Consider the following 11,543-nt stretch of genomic DNA (forward strand, 5'->3'; position numbering starts at 1 on the left):
GGGCTGTCACAAACACACACTGCTGTAGTGAGGGGACACTGACACCCTCTCTGTCTTTCAAACCAATACACACACAGAAAATCTCTCTGTGTGTCACACAAATTCTTATTTACAACGACAGCCTTTACAACGACAGCCCGGGGCCAATTGTGCACGCCCTATGGGACTCCCAATCATGGCCGGATGTGATTCAACCTGGATTCAAACCAGGGACTGTAGTGACACCTCTTACACTGAGATGCAGTGCCTTAGACCGCTGCGCCACTCGGGAGCCCTAGAAGTCTCTCTATATTTGTCTGTCTGTCACACACACATATGCAGAGAGAAAATAAGAAGGGACATTGTCACAGGTCTGTGATAGGCTATAGGCTGTAAGCTTTTTGATCCCTTCACAATGATTTTGGAATCAATCCTAAAAAAAGATTTATGCTAGTCAGGTTTGTATTTAAGATGTTATTTAGAACATTTCTGTAGATAAAATATAATGCTTTTTTAGCATGTGACAACCCGTGTAATACGCTTTAGTCACGCAGGCGCCATTTTGAAATGAAAGCGAGGCTGAGGTGTGTAACCCCCGGAAGTCGCTAGTCAAAACAACAATGCACAGGATTTAAATCGATACATGGGCAGATGAAGACGTTGGACTTAATTATTATTATTATTTATTTTTTTAAATGTTACTCGGCAAGTTAGTTAAGTACAAATTCTTATTTACAATGACGGCCAACCCCGGCCAAACCCTATCGACGCTGGGACAATTGTGCGCCGCCCTATGGGACTTCCAATCACGACCGGTTGTGATACAGTCTGTAGTGACGTCTCTAGCACTGAGATGCAGTGCCTTAGACCGCTGCGCTACTCGGGAGCCCTGTCTGCCCAAGGGTAGTCAAACTAAGAGGTTACTGTAACTGGATCGAGGGTTACATTCACGATGTACAAGGTAAGATTATGTATTTGTACTTTTTTTTGCAGCTAGCTAGGTAGCTAACGTAACTTTGTAGGTTCAAAAAGGTGTAAAGTCGTTATTTTAACATAGCTTATTTGACCATATTACTGAATGTTTCAGGCTATTGCTACATACAAACTTTGTAGCTAAGTATTTAGTTAATGTTCCCTGTTGTTGTGCTTGCCATCTTGGTTCAAGTATGGTTTCAGTCAGGAGGAGTGAGGCAGGCAGGTGTAGTTTGACAGCACTCACATTATTCGTACATAATTCAGGTAGATGCGGGTCAGTTAGGAAAGTAGGTGTCAATTGAGTAATTCTGTTTCTATCTGCAAATTAGGATAATTTTACTTTAGAAACAAACGGAAATGCGCTTGGATGCACGACTCGAATGGCAAGTGTGGAGGTATCAGTGTTGCCAACTAATTATCAGGGTAAATTGCTAGAGGCAGGTTGATTTTTTGCTAAAAGTTGCTAAATGACGTTGTGATGTCATTGCGTGATAACGTAAAACTGCGTCATTACGTAGATTACACAATAACGTTACTCAAATTGACTGGCCATCTCGGCAAATAATATGATTTGACATTTGTTCAGGTACAGACTCCCACTCTTTTCTGTACTTCTGGCTGTACAATTTTGATTGAGACACGTTGATTGATGTTGTAAGTTCTGTTCAAGATCAAACATTCGTGACCAACTATATTCATTGGGTTTGGCTCATCGAACCCGTCCTACTGCTGCTGCAGTCAGCCAACTATGATTTGCAATGTACTGAAATTGCTGCTGGCCTGCTGCTGACGTCACTCACTATGCACTTTTGCAGCCAGGCACGTATGCTGTGACTGATTGTGTGACAGAGAAAATCGTTTTTGTGTCATTTAGAGGGAAACTACGTGCATTTTAACATTTGAGTCACTTTTCAAAAGTTGCAAAAAGTTCAAAATAAATGTTTAAAAGTAGCTCAATTTGTTGCTAGGTGCGGTTTGAAAACTTGCCAGGATAGTCTGAAAAGTTGCTAAATCTAACAACAAAATTGCTAAGTTGGCATCACTGGGAGGTATGTGTTTTATTCGTGTGCTAGGATGCCACGAACCGTGATCCACAAATGGAAGGTACTGTATTGTGTGTCAAATTTACCCAATTTTCATCTGGAATAATAAAATGTTAATGTAATCCCTTAAATTACATCCCTTTATGTTATTTTCAAATAGATATAATAGACCTAAATTGAATAATTTTGACCCCACCAGACAGTTACAATACTAAGCAGTATTTTCTTCAAACCCCTCACTAGTGAAAATCCATAAATCTATGCAATAATCAAACCTCTTAAGTTTTTAATTTCAGGCAAGTAGCCTTTTTTTGCATTGTTTTGGGTTCTGCTTTGATTTAGCCTAAGTTAATGCATTATGGAATTGTATGGACAATCCATATCATTATCTGTTCTTTGTGTCCCTTATGGAAGGTTCTAGTAGTTGAAATGCATTGCAGTTGTTCGTCCTGATGTTCTAGGCTGACTGTACCCATATGTATTATTTTGTAAATATATTCTGTTAATAGTTCACTGAAGTTTGTCGCAACGTTCCGGCCGCCTACTCTTCTTTTTTCTTTGGATTACCTGCCATTTAGGAGTCAATCTTCCCACTGCCTTCATCTCACCTTATGGTGTGTTGAAATAAATATTATGTCTAACGTTACTTGTCGAACTAACTTATTTTTAATTTTTTTTCCCCCCAGGTGCAGTTCTACTCTGAAAGTCCATTCATCATGGAGACTAAATGCAACTGCAAAGCTGGCCCGGGACAGTGCAACCATGCCCTCGGTTTACTGTAAACCATAGCTCATTACATTCAAATGAAACACCAACAGAAAGCTAAACATGCTTGCCTCAAAAATGGCACATCCGACGTGTACGTCAGGCCTGCAGTCCAAACATGTAAATACTATTAAATTATCGAAAGTAAAGCCACTGAGGAAAGGCAATGCACCTGCCAACAAAGTCTGCAGGACTTGAGGGGATTGTGCCAAATATGTATTGTCCAGTCCCTACACCATTGCCCAGTAAATCGTTTGCTAGGAACCTTATGCAATAGGAAGCAACTGCCAGATATACACCTTGCTGGCCTCCAACTCAGAGCATACTTTTTTTTGTGAAATGCAACAATTATTTCCTTGAGAGTATGAAAAGTTGGTAGACATGAAGTCTAAGTTGGACCAATACTTTTTTGAGCACTTCCTGCCAGCCCTTTGCAGGAATAAAGAAAAAATAAATCACACTGGTTGGTGGACAGGTATGTCTCTGGTCCACACTCCAGTCCAGTTGGTGGCGGTAATGCACCTTAAAGTTGGTTGCCAACCACCATATAAAATCCTCAAGAAGAAGGTGGAAAGGTGATACCCTGGTGCCATGGTAATAATAAATAATGTTGTAGTTTATTCAGTGATGTACAGGACTGGACTTTGAAATGTTTGTAATTCCAGTTACATGATTGAAGCTTAAAATATGTCTATAATTGAAGTTAGCCTATTTGATTGAAGCTTGAACTTTTAATGAACTGTGAAATTATTGATGCTGGAGACATGTATTTTGATAATTAAATAGTCATGTTTGAAAAGCATTTGTCATGGTATTCTTCTCAGGTAGAAATACAGTATATCAATCTATTGTACATCACAGAAATACAGGGTTTTCCCTTACCTCTGTACATTGAGGGTTAGACAAATGGATAAATGCTTACAATAAACAATTATTCATTCATTCCCATATAGTGGAAGTGGGTAGGGCCACAAGATAAGAGTTCTTAAAAACAGTAGCGCTTGGAAAGTTGAGTACAGCATGTACAAAACACAGCTGGTTAACTGAACTGGCGAGTGTCAGGGGGATCACACTATTAAATATGTCTTCTAAGCCTGGTAATCAGCTTTCAGGGTGTCAGTCTTTTACCCCAGTGTACAACATGATGAACCTGGGATCACACTGGAAACTAAACCGATGACTTAGTGAGTCATTCTCCTTTGCCAGTCAATCTATTTCATCACGCGCTGCCTCCAGCTGCTCTTCTGTAGGCAGGGGCTTCTGTGTAATCATGCTTTGGGAATAGCAGCTCTGCAACCTGGTTGGAACTGAAGATAAGCTGTCAGGATATTTGTGAACTTGTATTTTCTGGTGACATAAAAGAAGTGGGGATAATGTAGGATAATTAGCCTAATATAACAGAGATTGGCAGGTGTAAAATAGTTTACCATTTTTTAAATGTCAGTCAATGTGAACAATTCAGAATATTCATTACTGTAACAAAATATGAACTACAGAAATACTCACCATGGATCACCAACTAACTCCGCAGTGGGCTCATCTGTCTATCTTTTCAGCATTGACAGGGGGGCACTGTAAAAAGGGAAAGCAAATGTAACTATAATGATAGTGTAATTTTGTAATCATTAGCATTTTAAACTAGCAGCTCAATTTAACTTCCAATAACGTTATACGTCTAAGAGGCCTCCTGGAATTGTCTAACGTTACTACACAAAAACAGCCCTGTCAGGGTCCTCATCCGGCTGCCCTCGGCAAAGCATTTAGAGCACACTAGTGTTTTACATGATTTAAAATCGTGAATACAGTGCATTCGGAAAGTATTCAGACCCCTTCCCTTTTCCCACATTTTGTTACGTTACAGCCTTAGTCTAAAATGTATTAAATATATGTTTTTCCTCATCAATCTACACACAATACCCCATAATGACAAAGCCAAAACTGGTTTGAAGATTTTGCAAATTTAAAAAAATAAAACAAACACCTTATTTACATAAGTATTCAGATCCTTTGCTATGAGACTCAAAATTGAGCTCAGGTGCATCCTGTTTCCATTGATCATACTTAAGATGTTTTCACAACTTAATTTGAGTCCACCTGTGGTAAATTGAATTGATTGGATATGATTTGGAAAGGCACACACCTGTCTAAATAAAGGTCCCACAGTTGACAGTAATGTCAGAGCAAAAACCAAGCCATGAGGTTGAAGGAATTGTAAGTAGAGCTCCGACACAGGATTATGTCAAGGCACAGATATGGGGAAGGGTACCAAAAAATGTATGCAGCATTGAAGGTCCCCAAGAACACAGTGTCCTCCGTCATTCGTAAATGGAAGACATTTGGAACCACCAAGTCTCTTCCTAGAGCTGGCTGACTGGCCAAACTAAGCAATTGGGGGAGAAGGGCCTTGGTCAGGGAGGTGACAAAGAAACTGATGGTCACTCTGACAGAGCTCCAGAGTTCCTCTGTGGAGATGGAAGAACCTCACAGAAGGACAACCATCTCTTCAGCACTCCACCTATCAGGCCTTTATGGTAGAGGTTTCAGACGGAAGCCACTCCTCAGTAAAAGGCACATGACAGCCCGCTTGGGGTATGCCAAAAGGCACCTAACGGACTCTCAGACCATGAGAAATAAGATTCTCTGGTCTGATGAAACCAAGATTGAACTCTTTTGGCCTGAATGCCAAGCTTCTCGTCTGGAGAAAACCAGGCACCGCTCATCACCTGGCCAATAACATCCCTATGGTGAAACATGGTGGTGGCAGCATCATCATCCTGTGGGGATGTTTTTCAGCGACAGGGACTGAGAGACTAGTCAGGATCAAGGGAAAGATGAGCGGAGCAAAGTACAGAGAGATCCTTGATGAAAATCTGCTCCAGAGCGCATAGGACCTCAGACTGGAGGAAAGGTTCACCTTCCAACAGGACAACGACCCTAGGCACACTGCCAAGACAATGCAGGAGTGGCATCGGGACAAGTCTCTGAATGTCCTTGAGTGACCAAGCCAGAGCCAGGACTTGAACCCGATCTAACATTTCTGGAGAGACCTGAAAATAGCTGTGCAGGGATGCTCTTCCTCCAACCTGACAGAGCTTGAGAGGATCTGCAGACAAGAATGGGACAAACTCCCCAAAAAGGTGTGCCAAGCTTGTAGTGTTATACCCAAGAAGACTAGGCTGTAATCGCTGCCAAAGGTGCTTCAACAAAGTACTAAGTAAAGGGTCTGAATACTTATGTAAATGTGAGTTTATTTCTATATATTTTTTATACATTTACAAAAAAATAAAAAATAAAGTTTTTGTTTTGTCATTACGGGGTATTGTGTGTAGGTTGAGGGGGGGGAAACAATTTAATCAATTTTAGAATAAGGCTGAAACTTAACAAAATGTGGAAAAAGTGAAAGGGTCTGAATACTTTCCAAATGCACTGTATGTCAAACTTTTTGAATATATTTACCAAGTTACAGTATGTGCTTTGGACATACACTGCATCGCCAAGAGTATGTCGACACCCAATTCATAAACGGTTCTGTGTCTCCAAATTTATGGCAACAGTTTGCGTAAGGCCCTTTACTGTTTCAGCATGACAATGCCGCCGTGCACAAAGCGAGGTCGATGTGGAAGAACTTTATTGGCCTGCACAGAGCCCTGACCTCAACCCCATCAAAACACCTTTGGGATGAATTGGAACGCCGACTGAGAGCCAGGCCTAATCCTCCAACATCAGTGCCAGACCTCACTAATGCACTTGTGGCTGAATGGAATCAAGTCCCTGCAACAATGTTCCAACATCTAGTGGAAAGCCTTACCAGAAGAGTGGTGGCTGTTATATATGAAAGGGAGGGAACAAACTCCATATTAATCCTCATGATTTTGGAATGAGATGTTCGACGTGCAGGTGTTCACATACTTTTGGCCCTGTAGTGTAGCTAGCAAGTAAGTTGGCTAACGATAAGCAGACATTTAGGCTCTAGCTAAACATGGTAACATTACCGCGTATTTTGATGATCCACTCTCAATGGAGTTGTGGGTCGGTAGGGAACCGTACGAGGTGCCTTAAGGTACACGGCAGTACGACATAGACTCAGCAAAAAAAAGAAACATACCTTTTTCAGGACCCTGTCTTTCAAAAAAAATAAAAAAAATAACTAAACAGATCTTCATTGTGAAGGGTTTAAAAACTGTTTCCCGTGCTTGTGTAACAGTTTAACTTTTGTCCGTCCCCTCGCCCCGACCCGGGCGCGAACCAGGGACCCTCTGCACACATCAACAACAGTCACCCACGAAGCATCGTTACCCATCGCTCCACAAAAGCCGCGGCCCTTGCAGAGCAAGGGGAACCACTACTTCAAGGTCTCAAAGCGAGTGACGTCACCGTTTGAAAGGCTATTAGCGCGCACCACCGCTAACTAGCTAGCCATTTCACATTGGTTACACTTGTTGAACCATAAACAATGAATGAACATGCACCTGTGGAACAGTCGTTAAGACACTAACAGCTTACAGACGGTAGGCAATTAAGGTCACAGTTATGAAAACTTAGGACGCAAAAGAGACCTTTCTAACTAATTCTGAAAAACACCAAAAGAAAGATGCCCAGGGTCCCTGCTCATAGGCTGAGAGGCTGGACTGAGGGCTTGTAGGCCTGTTGTAAGGCAGGTCCTCACCAGACATCACCGGCAACAATGTCGTCTATGGGCACAAACCCACCGTTGCTGGACAAGACAGGACTGGCAAAAAGTGCTCTTCACTGACGAGTCGCGGTTTTGTCTCACCAGGGGTGATGGTCGGATTTGTGTTTATCGCCGAAGGAATGAGCGTTACACCAAGGCCTGTACTCTGGAGCTGGATCGATTTGGTCCGTCATGGTCTGGGACGGTGTGTCACAGCATCATCGGACTGAGCTTGCTGTCATTGCAGGCAATCTTAACACTGTGCGTTACAGGGAAGACATCCTCCTCCCTCATGTGGTACCCTTCTTGCAGGCTCATCCTGACAAGACCCTCCAGCATGACAATGCCACCAGCCATACTGCTCGTTCTGTGCATGATTTCCTACAAGACAGGAATGTCAGTGTTCTGCCATGGCCAGCGAAGAGCCCGGATCTCAATCCCATGAACACGTCTAGGACCTGTTGGATTGGAGGGTGAGGGCTAGGGCCATTCCCCCCAGAAATGTCCGGGAACTTGCAGGTGCCTTGGTGGAAGAGTGGGGTAACATCTCACAGCAAGAACTGGCAAATCTGGAGCAGTCCATGAGGAGGAGATGCACTGCAGTACTTAATGCAGCTGGTGGCCACACCAGATACTGACTGTGACTTGTGATTTTGACCTCCCTTTTGTTCAGGGACACATTATTCCATTTCTGTTAGTCACATATCTGTGGAACTTGTTCAGTTCATGTCTCAGTTGTTGAATCTTGTTATGTTCATACAAATATTTACACATGTTAAGTTTGCTGAAAATAAACGCGGTTGACAGTAAGAGGACGTTTATTTTTTTGCTGAGTTTACTATCTTAACTAGCTACCATCACACAACAACACGTTGGCTGGGCTTACTTCCGGGGTCATATGATTTCCCCAATCCCAAAATGTCGCCTGAAGCGTGACTAAATTAAATATTTTGTGCTGATGAAGTCTGCAAAGTTGAAGAAAGTGTGGAAAAGGTGGAAAATAATAACAATGTCAACCATAGATGTCTCACTGATCTGGAACAATACACAAGAAGATGGAACCTGAGACTCTACGTCGTGACAGAGGTGGAGAATGAGGATGTGCGAGGGGAGGCTATCCGCATCTGCCAAGAAGTTATGCCTGCAGAGAAGAACAAAGTTGGTGATACCATCGACGTTGGTCATCGCCTCGGCATGAAGCAACAGCAAAATGATTCAAGACCAAGGGGTATCATTATCATCTTCACTGCCAGATACTACAGGGATGCTGTCTGGAAAGCTGCTAGGAAGAACGCCTTCCTTCAGAGCCATGGTATGCGTTTCGCCGAGCATCTCAGCCCGGAGGACATAGAAAGAAGGAACATCAGATTACTATTTTTCGGAATACTCAGGTACCTCAATTTATTAGTTTGTTCTTGTATGACCAGAAGGCCTATTTTGTTTACAAACTTACGAAGAAGACTGGAAGTTGCATTTATTTTTTATGTATGCAGTAACTAAGATACTGTTTTAAAGGGCATACAGGTCTGCTCTTACTTTACACGGTTATTGTTCTATTTAGTTATTAATACTTATTTCCAAATGATAGAGGTCTTAGGAACATGTTATGATCAGTTTTCATATGCACTTAAAATAGTAGGTACCCTTTTATTTAAATTATTATTTTATATTTTATGTCTCAGAATAGTTGCTGATTACACTAAGGAGGGGTTTTAGTCTCTCTTACTACAAAGAACCCTTGGTTTGGTCTTGAACATAATTTTCAGTTGAGTTGAATTTCAAAGCCGGATAACATCTAGCTCAGAGTTTATGGAATAAGCTATTTTCACTTTAAATTGATTTAAATGGTGCAGATCTCGGTTCCTTATCGTTTACGTTCACTGCTCCTACGTTGTTGACTAATCCTACTACAGTTTATACTTTTATATAATCTTTGTTGTTTTGTCTTTGTCTATAGTTTCTCTTAATGCTAGGGGGTTACGAAACAATGTGAAGCGCAAGGCCTTATTTTTATTTGCTAAACAATTTCGAACAGATTTTGGCTTTTTTCAAGAGTCTCACTCAATTTCAGCTGATTTGGCTTTCCCATGGATCTGAACGCTCTGCTGGTGTCACTACAATGAAAAATACCATTGGTGGTAATGTTCTACACTCGGAATGTGACCCCTTTGGTCACTTTATTTGTCTTGTGATCAGTTACAATGACATTACACTCATTACTGTAAACTTCTACGGGTAAAACACCAAACATGAGAATGATGAGTTGCTTGAATCTATAGAGAAACATATACTTCATTGGTTATCTAAATTTCAGAATTTGTTGTTATTGATAGGAGGTGACTTTAACATTACTATAGATAATTCAACTGATGGATGGCCCCCAGGTAGGCCAACCAATCAGAATTTGGGTTTAATACTTTTTATGGAAAAGTTTGACCTTATGTATATATGGAGAGAGAGGTTTCCGGCCAACAGATCATTCACTTGGAGTAACAAAACAGGTTCCAGACAATCCAGAATAGATTTGTGGCTTATATCCAAATGTATTGCTAGTGAGTGTGTTACTACAAATAGTTGTACTACTCCCCTCACAGACCATAGGGCCATTTACATTGATATCAAAATATTTACCCCTGATACTAACCTTGGTAGAGCATCCTACTGGAAGCTAAATAGTTTATTAAATAATGATATAGTTAAGTTTAAGGTGAAAGATCTGCTTTCACACTTTTGGGAGAGGGCTTGTGAAGGAAATCTTATTGCAAGAACAGGGAGCTCTTTAAATTTGAGGTGTCCAAATACCTTAGAAAATATGGTAGTAATCTTGCTAAGACCAGAAGAAATGAGGAGGAAAAGGTGATCATTAAGATAACTTCCCTTTCTCAGAGGTCCCCAACCGTCCTCTCGGGGGAGGAGAAGATGGAACTGATTGAGTTACAAAATAAACTGGATAATATATACAGATTAAAAGCAGGAGCCTTTATTAGATCTAGAAAAAATTGATTGAGGAGGGAGAACAGAATTCATCCTATTTCTTTAGACTTGAGAAATTTCACTTTACAAATAACACTATCCATAAGTTAAACATTGATGGTGTTATTACAGGTGACCAAACATGAAAAGCTAAATTCCTCTTCCACTCCCTTGAGAGACTTGGCTTCTGGGATTTTTTCTGTAAGGCTATGAAGACTCTCTATACGAATGGTAACAGCTTTATCAAATTGAAATATGGCATCTCACCTAGATTTGAGTTAAAGAGAGGAATTAGGCAAGGTTGTCCTATCTCTCCGTACCTGTTTTTATTAATCACCCAACTTCTTACAAATTCTTTAAATAATAGTCCTGTACAAGGTATTTCCATAGCTGGTAAAGAAATTATTATAAGCCAGCTGGCTGACGATACTACACTTTTTCTGAAAGACGCTAACCAAATTCCCATATCGATCAATGTGATACAATCCTTTTCCAAAGCGTCTGGTCTATATCTTAACATTAATAAATGTGAACTCATGGCTGTCAAAGATTGTGTGACACCCTCATATTATGGTATTCCAGTAAAATAAGAACTTACATATTTAGGCATAACCATTACAAAGGATCAGAAGTCTAGAGGCTTACTAAATTTTAACCCTCTTATTAAAAAAAACCCAGAAGAAGCTAAATCAATGGCTACAGAGGGACTTATCTAATAACCAAGGCTGAAGGTATCTCTAGACTAACATGGCGCTCTATCTTTATATTTTGACAGTAAAATAAGCAAGGAGATAGACCAGATGCTTTTCAACTTTCTGTGGAGAAACAGTAGCCATTACATTAGGAAAACTGTTGTAATGAACACTTATGAGAATGGTGGACTGAATTTTCTGGACTTTACTACCTTAAATAATACTTTTAAGATCAATTGGATAGAACAATTCCTAAGAAGACCCACTCTATGTGGAATTTTATTCCTCATCATGTCTTCTCTACTTTTGGCGGCCTTAACTTCATGTTTGTTTGCAATTATAATATTGACAAAGTTCCAGTGAAACTTTCTGCTTTTCATTGGCAGATTTTCTTGTCATGGTCCTTAATTTATAAGCATAATTTTTCTCCACACAGATATTATA

General features: G+C 40.6%; 2 long non-coding RNA genes across 2 annotated transcripts; one reads left to right on the plus strand and one right to left on the minus strand.

Annotated features, from left to right (window-relative positions):
• The first annotated feature begins 312 nt into the window (after positions 1–312).
• LOC129826413 (uncharacterized) lies at positions 313–3,561 on the plus strand. The gene is made up of 2 exons (XR_008755030.1): positions 313–940; positions 2,684–3,561. It is a non-coding gene; the product is annotated as an uncharacterized LOC129826413 (long non-coding RNA).
• On the minus strand, positions 3,532–4,610 carry LOC129826414 (uncharacterized). Its single transcript, XR_008755031.1, has 2 exons — positions 4,269–4,610; positions 3,532–4,109 (listed from the first exon to the last, which is right to left on the minus strand). It is a non-coding gene; the product is annotated as an uncharacterized LOC129826414 (long non-coding RNA).
• Between the last annotated feature and the right edge of the window lie 6,933 nt (positions 4,611–11,543).

The sequence above is a fragment of the Salvelinus fontinalis genome, chromosome 28 (genome assembly GCF_029448725.1).
Source record: "Salvelinus fontinalis isolate EN_2023a chromosome 28, ASM2944872v1, whole genome shotgun sequence".
In the NCBI taxonomy this organism is placed as follows: Eukaryota; Metazoa; Chordata; class Actinopteri; order Salmoniformes; family Salmonidae; genus Salvelinus; species Salvelinus fontinalis.